Genomic DNA, 12,349 nt, shown 5'->3' on the forward strand with positions numbered 1-12,349 from the left:
CCCTTCCCCTTCCTCCGCCCCTCTTCTCCACCTCTTGTCTTCCTCCTCCCCTCCATCCTTGAGCTAATACTGTGATGTGAGGGGTAGGAGGGGTAGGTGGTGGTGGTGGTGGGGGGGGGGGGGGTTATATCGAGCCCGTCCTGATGTGGCGTGTGACCTTTTGAAAGGCGCTCGGCGAGGGTTGATTAAAGACGTATTAAATTTGTTTAAATAAACCTCCTTGTAATGGCACATCATTTGTAAGAAGCTATTAGGGGGGAAACGCCGGGGAAAAAAAAAAAATTGCCACGCCGTTATTTGCATGAAAATGTGCCCCGGCCGCTCAAATTGAGGATCACTCCTGAATGAGCGGCGACGAGCGAGGGGTTGACACTTCTATAATTTTCCACCACACCCCACCTTTAACCCCCCCCCATCCCCTCCTCCCTCCCTCCTCTTCCTCGTCGACACCGTGACAAAACGCTAATCAAACTTCCTGTGTTGGAAGAGGCGGAGCTCATGTCCATTTGATAGTAAAACCGCCCACTCGGCCCATCCCACCCCCCATTTTTCCGCAACTTACACCTTTAAAAGGGAGTGATTAGGTGATGACAATGCCAGAAGGCGCTAAAAATATCACAAAGTCACAGCAGGCGGGGGGGAAAGACTGAGTGGCAGGTGTTCAGAAATCTGCATATGTGTGACGTTCACTATTCAAAATGTTTAGTTTTGTTCTTATTCGAACCTTTAAGGATTCAATCATGCTCTTTATTACCCTTCAACATGAAGCAGGTTAGGTTCAAATGATCCACAGACTGTTTTATATAGAGGATTATGTATGTGTCACTGAATCTATATGATCTACTGCCCATAATTAAGCTAAGGTATATCTTGAAATATTTTGCATCTTTTAAAAGGGTTAGAGCAAAGTCCGGCAGCACAGCATGAATTTGTTACGTTTTTTAAATATTTTTCTTAACCCTCCTGTTGTCGTCGAGTCAAGGATGGAAGGGAGGAAGAAGGAAGGGAGGGAGGAAGAAGGAAGAATGGAGGGGAGGAAGAAGCAAAGAAAGGAAGAAGGGAGGAAAGGAGGGAGGGAGGGAGGGAGGAAGGAAGGAAGAAGGAAGGAAAGGAGGGAGGAAGGAAGGAAAGGAGGGAGGAAGGAAGGGAGGAAAGAAGGAACAGTCAAAACAGACGGGGTCAATTTTACTTAAGGACTGTTCCTTCCTTCTTCCTCCCTCTCTCATTTCCTTCCTCCCTCCTTTCTTTGCTTCTTCCTCCCCTCCATTCTTCCTTCCTTCTTTCCTTCCCTCCTCCTTTCCTTCCTTCTTCCTACCTTCCTTCCTCCTTTCCATCCTTCCTTCCTTCCTTCCTTCCCCCCTCCCTCCCTCCTTTCCTTCCTCTCTCCTTTACTCCCTCCTTTCCATCCTTCCTTCCTTCCCTTCATCTTTTCCTTCCTCGCTCCTTTCCTCCCTCCATTCCTTCCTTCTTCCTCCCTTCCATCCATCCTTCATTCCCTCCTTCCTTCCTTCCTTCCTTCCTTCCTTCCTTCCTTCTTCCTCCCTTTCCCTACTTGAATGTAAAGAAAACCCAGTCTCCATAAAGTCTTGTCAGATAAGATCATCATTTTTTGGGAGGCAAGTTTCTGCTTTTTTGGGGCAAATTTAGGACAATATTTTCCCTGTCTTTGGTTAGTTGTTGTTGTGCATCTGGAACAAATGAAAAATAATGAGAATTCCTGAGAAATATTAGCACTAATCAGATATGCACACAAACACTGCAGCATCCAGGGTTTGTCTCAACTTTCCTCAAAGTACCTACCATAAACAGCTCCACTTTGTTTATTTAGACTTACTTTTCTTTTTTTGGACTCCTCCGTGCTCGGCCCAGGAGGGAGTTTTTAAACTTCAGCCAAAACTGGGGCACGGGGGAAATGAAGTGCTGTCAACCCCTTCGGAGAGAAGTTCAAGGCCTCCGCCAAGTTTAAGTTGCTGTGGAGGGATGGAGGGATGTTCAGCAGAGCATGAGGCTGAAGCTAAAGTTGCTGACAGGCGAACAGCTTGGGGAGGAAAGTTGAGATAATTAAAAAGAAATAGTATTTTTTTGGAGGGCTAGAATGGCTCGTTGATCAACTTAAGAAATGAAAACAGACAATGAAATCGTCCGGGTGTCCTCTGTAAACTGTTGGCTCCGCTGCTCCCTCGCTACTGTTTTCACAGACATAAAAAGTTGACTGATTGCTGGCTCCATGCTCACAGTTTAGCACTATAGACCCATATAGCATTATAGTACACTTATAGACATTTTGCTTTAACCCTCCTGTTGTCCTCGAGTCAAGGAAGGAAGGAAGGGAGGAAGAAGGAAGGAATGGATGGAGGGAGGAGGGAGGGAAATAAGGAAGGAAGGACAGGAGGGAGGGAGGAAGAAAGGAAGGAAAGGATGGAGGAAAGAAGGAAGGAAAGAAAGAGTGAAGGAGGGAGGAAGGGAAGAAGAAAAGAAGGAAGGAAGGAAGGAAGGAAGGAGGGTAGGAGAGAGGGAGGAAAGATGGAAGGGAGGAAAAAAGGCAGGAAAGGAGAGAGGGAGGAAGGAAAGAAGGATGGAAGGGAGGGAGGAAGGAATAAAGGAAGTGAAGGAGGGAGGGAGGGAGGAAGGAAGAAGGAAGGAAAGGAAGGAGGAAGGAAGGAAGGGAGGAAGGAAGAAGGGAGGAAGAGAGGAGGAAAGGAAGGAAAGTAGGGAGGAAGGAAGGAAGGAAAGAAGGAGGGAGGGATGAAGGCAGGACAGAAGGAAGGAAGAAATGGGGATGGGGAAGGAAAGAAGGACGGGAGGAAAGAGATGAAGGAAATAAAGGGAAAAGGAGCAAGGAAGGAAGGAAGGAAGGAAGGACAGAAGGAAGGAAGGAAAGAAGGAAGGAACAGTCAAAACAAACGGGGTCTATTTGACGCTGGAGGACGACACGGTTAAGTGCAGTAATGGTGACTATAAAGACTTATAATAGTTACTATTTGAAGCTGATGAGTGTATATGAGGAGATGAAAAGAAAAGAAGGAAATTCATAATCTCTATCAGTTATATCTCACTCAGGTAAGATGAATGAAAGAATAAAAAGAAAAGTAAGCTTCCTCCCTCCTTCCTCCCTCCCTCTCTCTTCTCCTCTTTTCTTTCTCACCTCCACCTGCCTGCCTGTCTGACCTGCAGCCGATTTGTTCGCTGTAATTCGAGGCGTCTGGTTTGTGCCTGATTACCTTTTTGGTAGCGGTTTCATGGCGTAAGTGTGTGTGTGTGTGTGTGTGTGTGTGTGTGTGTGTGTGTGTGTGTGTGTAGGGTGTGTGTGATGTAACAGCACCTGACATGTTTTTTCGTGGTTTGTCGGCTTGGCGGTTGGTTATTCACTGACAGTAACAGGAAGGCCAGAGAGGTGGAGGAGGTACCACACACACACACACACACACACACACAGGAGCTTGTATCAGTATGTGACTATCTCCTATTTACTCCATTTATTCCTTAAACCTTTTATCTTTAAACCCAAATCCTATAGTATAACATGCTAAATCTAACAGTTTAAGATGCACACACACACACACACACACACACACACACACACACACACACACACACACACACACACACACACACACACACACACACACACACACACACACATACACACACACATCCAAACTTAACCTCAATGATCATAAATAACCGGGACAATAAATTAAAATAAAAGTAATAATTCTTATAGCACGGAAATCATTCATAATTGAGCATCTTCTAAAATAATAGATACACGTTTTCTTTTACAGGTATCTGCTGCTTCTTAACACACACACACACACACACACACACACACACACACACACACACACACACACACACACACACACACACACACACACACACACACTCACACAGGAAGCACATTTCTATTAAGAAATACCTCGGTTTGACATCTACACAAACGGCCGTCATGCAGTCACTGTACTCGTTGCAGGATGTGTTATTTGGACAATTGCATAACGATACTACAGATAGTCACACATCTAACAGTACAAACGACAAACCTGGTTTCCGTAAATTGCAGCAGCGGATAAGAAAAAAAAAAAAAAAAAACTGATTTCCCCACCTAGGTTTCTCCTGGAAGAACACACGTACGCCGGTAAACTGTGTCTGTAATCAGCTGTTCACACGCAGACAGGGAACGTCCAGCAGAGAAATCACGACATGCAGCGATGTGTTTGAGTACTTAAAAATAATTAATTACAAAGTCTGACTGGAGATGACATAAAGCAGCTTCTATGATGAAAAATAAGTCAGTTTCTAGTTATGACACATATAAGAAAGTAATGCCTTTAAACAAAGGTCTGGGAATCTAAATACCAACCTGATGCATGCATACATATAAATATACAGTAACCACATTAATACACTGTATGAAAACTACATTACTTAAATATAAATGTGACCTTATTTCTCTGTCCTGCAGGTTAATGCATTGGTAAAGAAAGACAGTGCATGCATTCAAATCTCTGCTTAAACTACATTGCACACCTGGTGCAGCAGTACACATTTATTTAGATCAATTCTCACACATCTACACATTCACTAACCTTTTATTTTGTAATTTTGGTCTGCATGCAGGCTATATGCAGGATTCAGCAGCAGGCTTTAAACTGCCTTTTTTCTGGCTTCTACCCATAGACTGTATAAAAGAAATGGACGTAACATCTGTGATGTCGCCCATTGGTTTGTGCTATATATATATATATATATATGGTTATATTATATATAACTATGTAAGTACAATCCATCTACTATTAGAAGGCTAATATTTGCTCATTAGCACCATAAACAAAGGACAGTTGAGGCTGGAGGGAATGCTGTTATTTATGCAAGTACTAGTCATAAAACAAAGTATTGGAGTAGTAAACATTTTGACCTTTAGACTAACATTCCCATGCCTAGAACAATCTGCACACTGTAGCTCCCAATGCATGTAGATTTAATAGGATACCACTAGTGATGTTTTAAAGTCAATGCTCTTCTTCAGGCCTTCTCGAGCTTGAAACATCACTGCTAGAATGCAGTTCTAAGTTACTTCCGCGTTGGCCTCATTTCAGAGGACCAGACCTCCCCGTCTGCTTCTACCTCTGAAAATATACATTTCTTCCCATCACTCACTCTTTGTGATGAGTGACAGCTCTCTCCACTGCTGCACCACTCCATCAGAGCTTCCCTTTATACAGAGAAATGGTATAATAATTACTGATAGAGAGCACACACCTGTCCATTTAGATCCTAATTCACTATAATACACATGAAGGTAAGAACTAGATTGGCCAGTGTGGATGTGTCATTAATCTGATGATGATTTAGTGTGTGTATGTGTATGTGTGTGTGTGTGTGTGTGTGTGTGTGTGTGTGTGTGTGTCTTCACTGTCCAAATGGTCAAAAAGGTTAAAAACATGTAAGAGAGCAAAACGAGTCCCCTGACGCATCCTCCAGTAATGAATCGAGAGGCCTTGACAGCACACACACACACACACACACACACACACACACAGACAGACAGAAAGACACACAAAACACTTAAAAACAGCAAACTCTTGCAAACTCGACAATACCCAAGGTTTTCAGCAGGACAGGAAATGGATTCGGGGAGACGCACTGAGCTCAGTAATACGAACAGGTCGTGTCAAGGACTGAACACAATGCGACAGGAAGACAAACCTCAATAGAGAGCACTTCCCCTGACATTGACACAGAGAGGGAATGATGGGGAAACTACTGCTGCATGTTCAGGTAGAGAGAAAAACTCAGAAGAAAAGAAGAAATTCAGTACTTTTTTTTTTTTTTTTCTTTTTACCTGTGAGGCATTAGATATTCTCAGTTGGAGTGGCTTAGAATTGGATTAAAAATAGATTACACCTAATAATGTGTACTGTACAGGGATGTATAGAGGACTCCCATTTGATCTGACACACATGTAATATAGTGCATAGACTTTTTATGGCTTTTTCTACCTTTAACCATTAACACATATAACGACGACTACAGAGCTGCAATGCAAAACGATGGCCAGGCTATTTGGGATGCATGTTAATTCTAATGCATGTAATAAACTGTGTATTAATGCATATGAATTCAATGCATTATGAGCATTAAAGTGACATAAGTATTGCCAAACTGATACTGGATTTTTGGGTCCAATGCGAATAATATATATATATATATATGAATAATAGTCACATACATTTTTTGCAATGATCCTTTACAAACACAAATATATGTAATGAAACCTATGATATTTTACATTTGAAACTAATCTTGCGAGACAGTGAACTTCACTATATAAAATAAAAATGTAAAATAAATGCTTTTACTGCAAACTATGTATAAAACTATGACTAAATAATAAAAATCCATATAAAAAAACATGGATGTATTAAAGTAGAATTAACCCTCCTGTTGTCCTCAGGTCAAGGAAGGACTGGAGGAAGGGATGAGGAAGGAAGGAAGGAAGGAAGGAAGGAAGGAAGGAAGGAAGGAAGGAAGGAAGGAAGGAAGGATGGGAGGAAAGGAGTAAGGAGGAAAAGAGGAAGTGAGTAAGGAATGAAGGAAATAAGGAAATAAGTAAGAAGGGAAAGATAGAAGGAAGGGAGTAAGGAGGGAAGGAAGGAAGGGAGTAAGGACAGAAGGAAGGAAGTAAAGGAGTATGGAGGGAGGAAGGAAGGAAGGAAAGGAGTAATGAGGCAGGAAGGAAAGGAGTATGGAAGGAAGAGGGAGCAAAGAAAGAAGGAAGGAGGGGAAGAACGAAGGAAAAAGGAAGGAAGGAAGGAAGGAAAGAAGGAACAGTCAAAACCGACGGGGTCAATTTGACCCGGGAGGACGACAGGAGGGTTAAGAAAAAGAATCATATGTACATAAAACACTGCCTATACAGATACCAGACATAAAGTATTATGAGTTATGGCAAAATCTGCCAATTTATATCAGAAATGTTTAAAAGTGATGTCATATTTATAAAACTTATTTTATTTCTAAATGATGTGAAATCACTGGATCACTCTACTTCCATTAACACTACAGAGACTCTTCTCCTTCCTCCAAGCAAACTAACTCTATATAGCTCTCTGTGATCAGATAGGGACGTCACACAGGCACCATCAGGGCCACCGGAGCCTCTTTACCCCCCCTCTTACACCCCCCCCCCCCCCCCCTTTACTCCCCCTCCTCCTCCTACTAAATCATCACTTGAGACGTTGCCCCTGCTGAAGCCTGTGCACCTGGCACCACAGCTGACGAGTCCCGATGAATACACAACAGGGTTACGGGCGACTCTCGGCCACCTCTGAGGTGAACGCTCAATATGCAGCGGAGGACTCGGCTTGGCAAAGAGAGAGATAGGGTGAGAGAGAGAGAGAGAGAGGAAGGGAGAGAGAGACATAGAGAGAGACATAGAGAGAGAGAGAGGGAGAGACACATAGAGAGAGACATAGAGAGAGAGATAGAGAGAGAGAGAGAGAGAGAGAGAGAGAGAGAGGAAGGGAGAGAGACACAGAGAGGGAGAGAGAGAGACAGAGACACAGAGACATAGAGAGAGACATAGAGAGAGAGAGAGGGAGAGACACATAGGGAGAGACATAGAGAGAGAGAGATAGAGATAGAGACAGCGAGAGAGAGAGAGGGAGAGACACATAGAGAGAGAGACAGCGAGAGAGAGAGGGAGAGACACATAGGGAGAGAGACATAGAGAGAGAGAGAGAGAGAGAGAGATAGAGACAGCGAGAGAGAGAGGGAGAGACACATAGAGAGAGAGAGACATACAGACAGAGGATAGAGACATAGACAGAGAGAGAGAGAGGAAGGGATTATAAAGACTAGATCCTGAAGAACATCCTGAAACACCGTCACAGTGAGACTGCATCTGTGTGTTTAAAATGAGATGCAAAAGAAAAGGAAAATACTTCTCATAGTCTCTTATGTCTCTGCTTTCACAATCCTGATGCATAAAACTCAGAAATATGTTGTCATTTGAAGTCTTATTTTTCATAATTTCTCCACTTCCTGTTTTGCTCCTTCATCAATATGATTACACTGAACACCAACTCTCATGTAAAAATCCAATCAGCTGATCAATAAGAGATAGTGAGCATGTTTCTTTGCAAAAATTAGATCCGACATTTAGAATGAAAGGTAATTTAAAGTAGACAGAAACACCTTGAGATGATTGATAACACTAAAAAATAAAAAATAAAATACACTAGCAGTTGTAACTTCAGTTCTTGGTTGAACGCTCTCCAGACGTGATTCCTCTCTCTACATTACTAGAAGACGCAGCATGATGAGATTCAGGTAATGAGATTTTTTTTTCTTCTTCTTCTTCTTCTTCTCTTCTCTTTTCTCCTATATCCATAAAAATGCATATATAACGTTCTGGAAACAAACTCTTCAAAAATGCAGACATCAAAACAAATGGTGAATTAAGGCACGGCACTCACTGCCTTGTTCTGAGAGCATGGCCTTGAGCTACCGATTTTTAAACTGTGCCACCGTTAATTTATGCGAAGATCTGAACTAATTCTTTGGCAAGTGTGAAGCGAGAATATTAACGCGATGTATTTCCTTGTCGATGATAATGCCGCGCTCTTAATTTGAGATGTGCGGTGTAGTCGAACATGAAATGGAAATTTGCCCCAAACTATGTATTTGTCACTGAGTGTCGGATGTGGAATGAGGTTACATGCATCCTTTGCTACCCACACTCGAAAAGAAGAAGAGGTGTATTTCTTCTTCTTCCCTCACACACACACACATGCACGCACACACACACACACACACACACACACACTGTTGCTGTGTATGTATATGTAGAAAGCTTAAACTTAAAGCCATGGCTCAGAATATATTATATTTACATATTTACATCCAGGGTGATTTTTTTTTTATATAATGTATTTGCATAGATTTCCTCAAGAGTTCTTCTTCTGATGATGAAAAACTAACTAATATATCACTACTAACCCTAACCCCACTGAGGTTAAAGCTCCTTTCTTTGTTCCTTCCTTCCTCCCTTCCTTCCATCTGTCCTTCCTCCCTTTCTTCCTTCCATCCGTCCTTCATCCCTTTCTTCCTTCTGTCCTTGCTTTCTTCCTTCCTATTTTTCTTCCTTCTGTCCTTCCTTCCATTTGTCCTTCCTCCCTTTCTTCCTTCCATCTGTCCTTCATCCCTTTCTTCCTTCTGTCCTTCCTTCCATTTGTCCTTCCTCCGTTTCTTCCTTCCTTCCTACCTTCCATCTGTCCTTCATCCCTTTCTTCCTTCCATTTGTCCTTCCTCCCTTTCTTCCTTCTTTCCTTCCTTCCATTTGTCCTTCCTCCCTTTCTTCCTTCTGTCCTTCCTTCCTACTTTTCTTCCTTCTGTCCTTCCTTTCTTCCTTCCTTCCATCTTTCCTTCCTCCCTTTCTTCCTTCTGTCCTTCCTTTCCTACTCTTCCCTTTCTTCCTTCTGTCCTTCCTTTCTTCGTTCATACTTTTCTTCCTTCCTTTATTCCTTCCATCTGTCCTTCCTCCTGTCATTCCTTTCTTCTTTCCTCCCTTTCTTCCTTCTGTCCTTCCTTCCATCCGTGCTTCCTCCCTTTCTTCCTCCCACTAAAATACACAGACTGACCCCACTGAGGTTAAAGCTCCTTTCTTTCTTCCTTCCTTCCTTCCTCCCTTCCTTCCATCTGTCCTTACTCCCTTTCTTCCTTCCTTCTGTCCTTCCTCCCTTTCTTCCTTCTGTCCTTCCTTCCTACTTTTCTTCCATCTGTCCTTCCTCCCTTCTGTCCTTCCTCCCTTTCTTCCTTCTGTCCTTGCTTTCTTCCTTCCTACTTTTCTTCCATCTGTCCTTCCTCCCTTTTGTCCTTCATCCCTTTCTTCCTTCTGTCCTTCCTTCCATCTGTCTTTCCTCCCTTTCTTCCTTCTGTCCTTCCTGTCCTACTCCTCCCTTTCTTCCTTCTGTCCTTCCTTTCTTCGTTCATACTTTTCTTCCTTCCTTTATTCCTTCCATCTGTCCTTCCTCCCTTCCTTACATCTGTCCTTCCTCCCTTCCTTCCATCTGTCCTTCCTCCGTTTCTTCATTCTGTCCTTCCTTCCATCTGTCCTTCTTTCGTTTTTTCCTTTCATCTGTCCTTCCTCCCTTTCTTCCTTCTGTCCTTCCTTCCACTTGTCCTTCCTCCGTTTCTTCCTTCCTTCCTACCTTCCTTCTGTTTTTCCTTCCTCCCTTTCTTCCTTCTGTACTTCCTTCCTTCCATGTCCTTCCTCCCTTTCTTCCTTCTGTCCTTCCTTCCATCTGTCCTTCATCCCTTTCTTCCTTCTGTCCTTCCTTTCTTCCATCCTACTTTTCTTCCATCTGTCCTTCCTTCCATCATTTCCTCCTTTTCTTCCTTCTGTCCTTCCTTCCATCATTTCCTCCTTCCATCTGTCCTTCATCCCTTTCTTCCTGCTGTCCTTCCTTTCTTCCTTCCTCCATTTCTTCCTTCTGTCCTTCCTTCCATCTGCCCTTCCTCCCTTCCTTCCATCTGTCCTTCCTCCCTTTCTTCCTTCTATCCTTCCTTCCATCTGTCCTTCCTACCTTTCCTACAATCATCACATGTGCAACACAGTCAGAAAGCATGTTAAAAAAAAAAGGCCTAAAGCTGCAAGCCACAACTCCTCAAGACAAAAGATGCATTTAGAAAATTAGTATAAAAGTATAATGAAAATACACTCAAGGAGGGCTTCACAAACTTCTACAATAGTTTATATGATATCATATAAAAGTGAAACTCCAGGGCTCCACAAAAAGTAACCCGGTGCGTACAAATTCTTCTTCTATTACGCCCAAAATTTGGCCAAAATATGTCTGTTTCTGAATAATACACAGTAGACATGTTAATGTTAATCGTACCGGTGTTTAGAGAGAGAGAGAGAGAGAGAGAGAGAGAGAGAGAGAGAGAGAGAGAGAGAGAGAGAGATAGAGATAGAGAGAGACATAGAGAGACATAGAGAGACAGAGAGAGAGAGAGACATAGAGAGAGAGAGAAAGAGTGAGAGAGAGACATAGAGAGAGGGACATAGAGAGAGAGACATAGAGAGAGAGAGAGAAAGAGTGAGAGAGAGACATAGAGAGAGGGACATAGAGAGAGAGACATAGAGAGAGAGAGAGAGAGAGAGAGAGAGAGAGAGAGAGAGAGAGAGAGAGAGAGAGAGAGAGAGAGAGAGAGAGAGAGAGAGAGAGAGAGAGAGAGAGTTATAGTAGTTAAGAGTAAGAGTAAAGTTTGAGTCTGGTGTTCTTGAGCTGATGACTGGACCCCCAAAAAGAGGTGAAGGAGGTCATACAGTATTTAATAAGGCAATAACTATTAAAAAAAAACTCACAAAAAAGGCGTATCTGACTTTTCCACCTCTATAACCTGTGATTCTTCCATATAATACTGACAAAATTAACCTGTTCACTCACTTTTTGGTGTAACTGCTGTCAATCCACTGACACAAGCAACCTTACAAGCCTAAAAAAAAAAAGGTTGGTATTCATTGGCAAAGGGTAGTAAAAAGAGTATGGGAATTGAGGTTAAGGGCTCATGTAGCATGATGCTTATCTTAAAGGAACTTTAATCAAGTGTTTTATTATCTAAACATAACCAGACGTTAACTGGGCAGATCAGAAAATGCTGATGTTTATCATTTTTTGGACCAGTCTGGTTTGACGGAGGTTTGTTATGGAAGAAAAAAGGACGGAGTTGGTGACATATTTCATGCCAGCTGTCTACAACCAAACTCTTTGACCTAGCTTGACAAGCTTTGCTGCATTCCTTGTCATTGGTAAGGATTTTTTTTTTATTATTATTTTTAGCTTGCAAAAAGAAAAAAATCTAATTACATACAGCAAGCATTGCAAAAAAAAAAAAAAAAAAAAAAGACTGCAGGAAATGTAAATGAGACATAAACAGAAGTAAATGGGCTGTAACTCTGCATGACAGCAGTATTCTCCTGTAACTGCAGAACCACCCACTCCCCAAAAAACAGGCGTAAGCAAACGCTCCGAGTATTTAGAAAGAGACTTCAAAAATATTTCACCCAGGTGAGCATGTGACAGCAAGAGAGAGAAAGAGGGGGGGTGGGGGGGGGGGGGGGCGTTTTTAAATAGCCTGCAAGAGGATGTGAAATCTTTACATTACGGGCGACCACGTAACCCTAATGGATACAAACTGTCATCGGGCTAATCCCCAGGCCTCGTCATGGCAGTGCCACCCAAAGAGAGAGCAGAGGGGGCTAAAGGTGTCACATTTCCTGTTTCTTTCTATTTCTTTTTTTCTTTTTTTTCTTGGTTGGTGTTCTGTTGGGTATACGGTC

The sequence above is a fragment of the Scomber japonicus genome, chromosome 24 (assembly GCF_027409825.1).
Source record: "Scomber japonicus isolate fScoJap1 chromosome 24, fScoJap1.pri, whole genome shotgun sequence".
NCBI classification, from domain to species: Eukaryota; Metazoa; Chordata; class Actinopteri; order Scombriformes; family Scombridae; genus Scomber; species Scomber japonicus.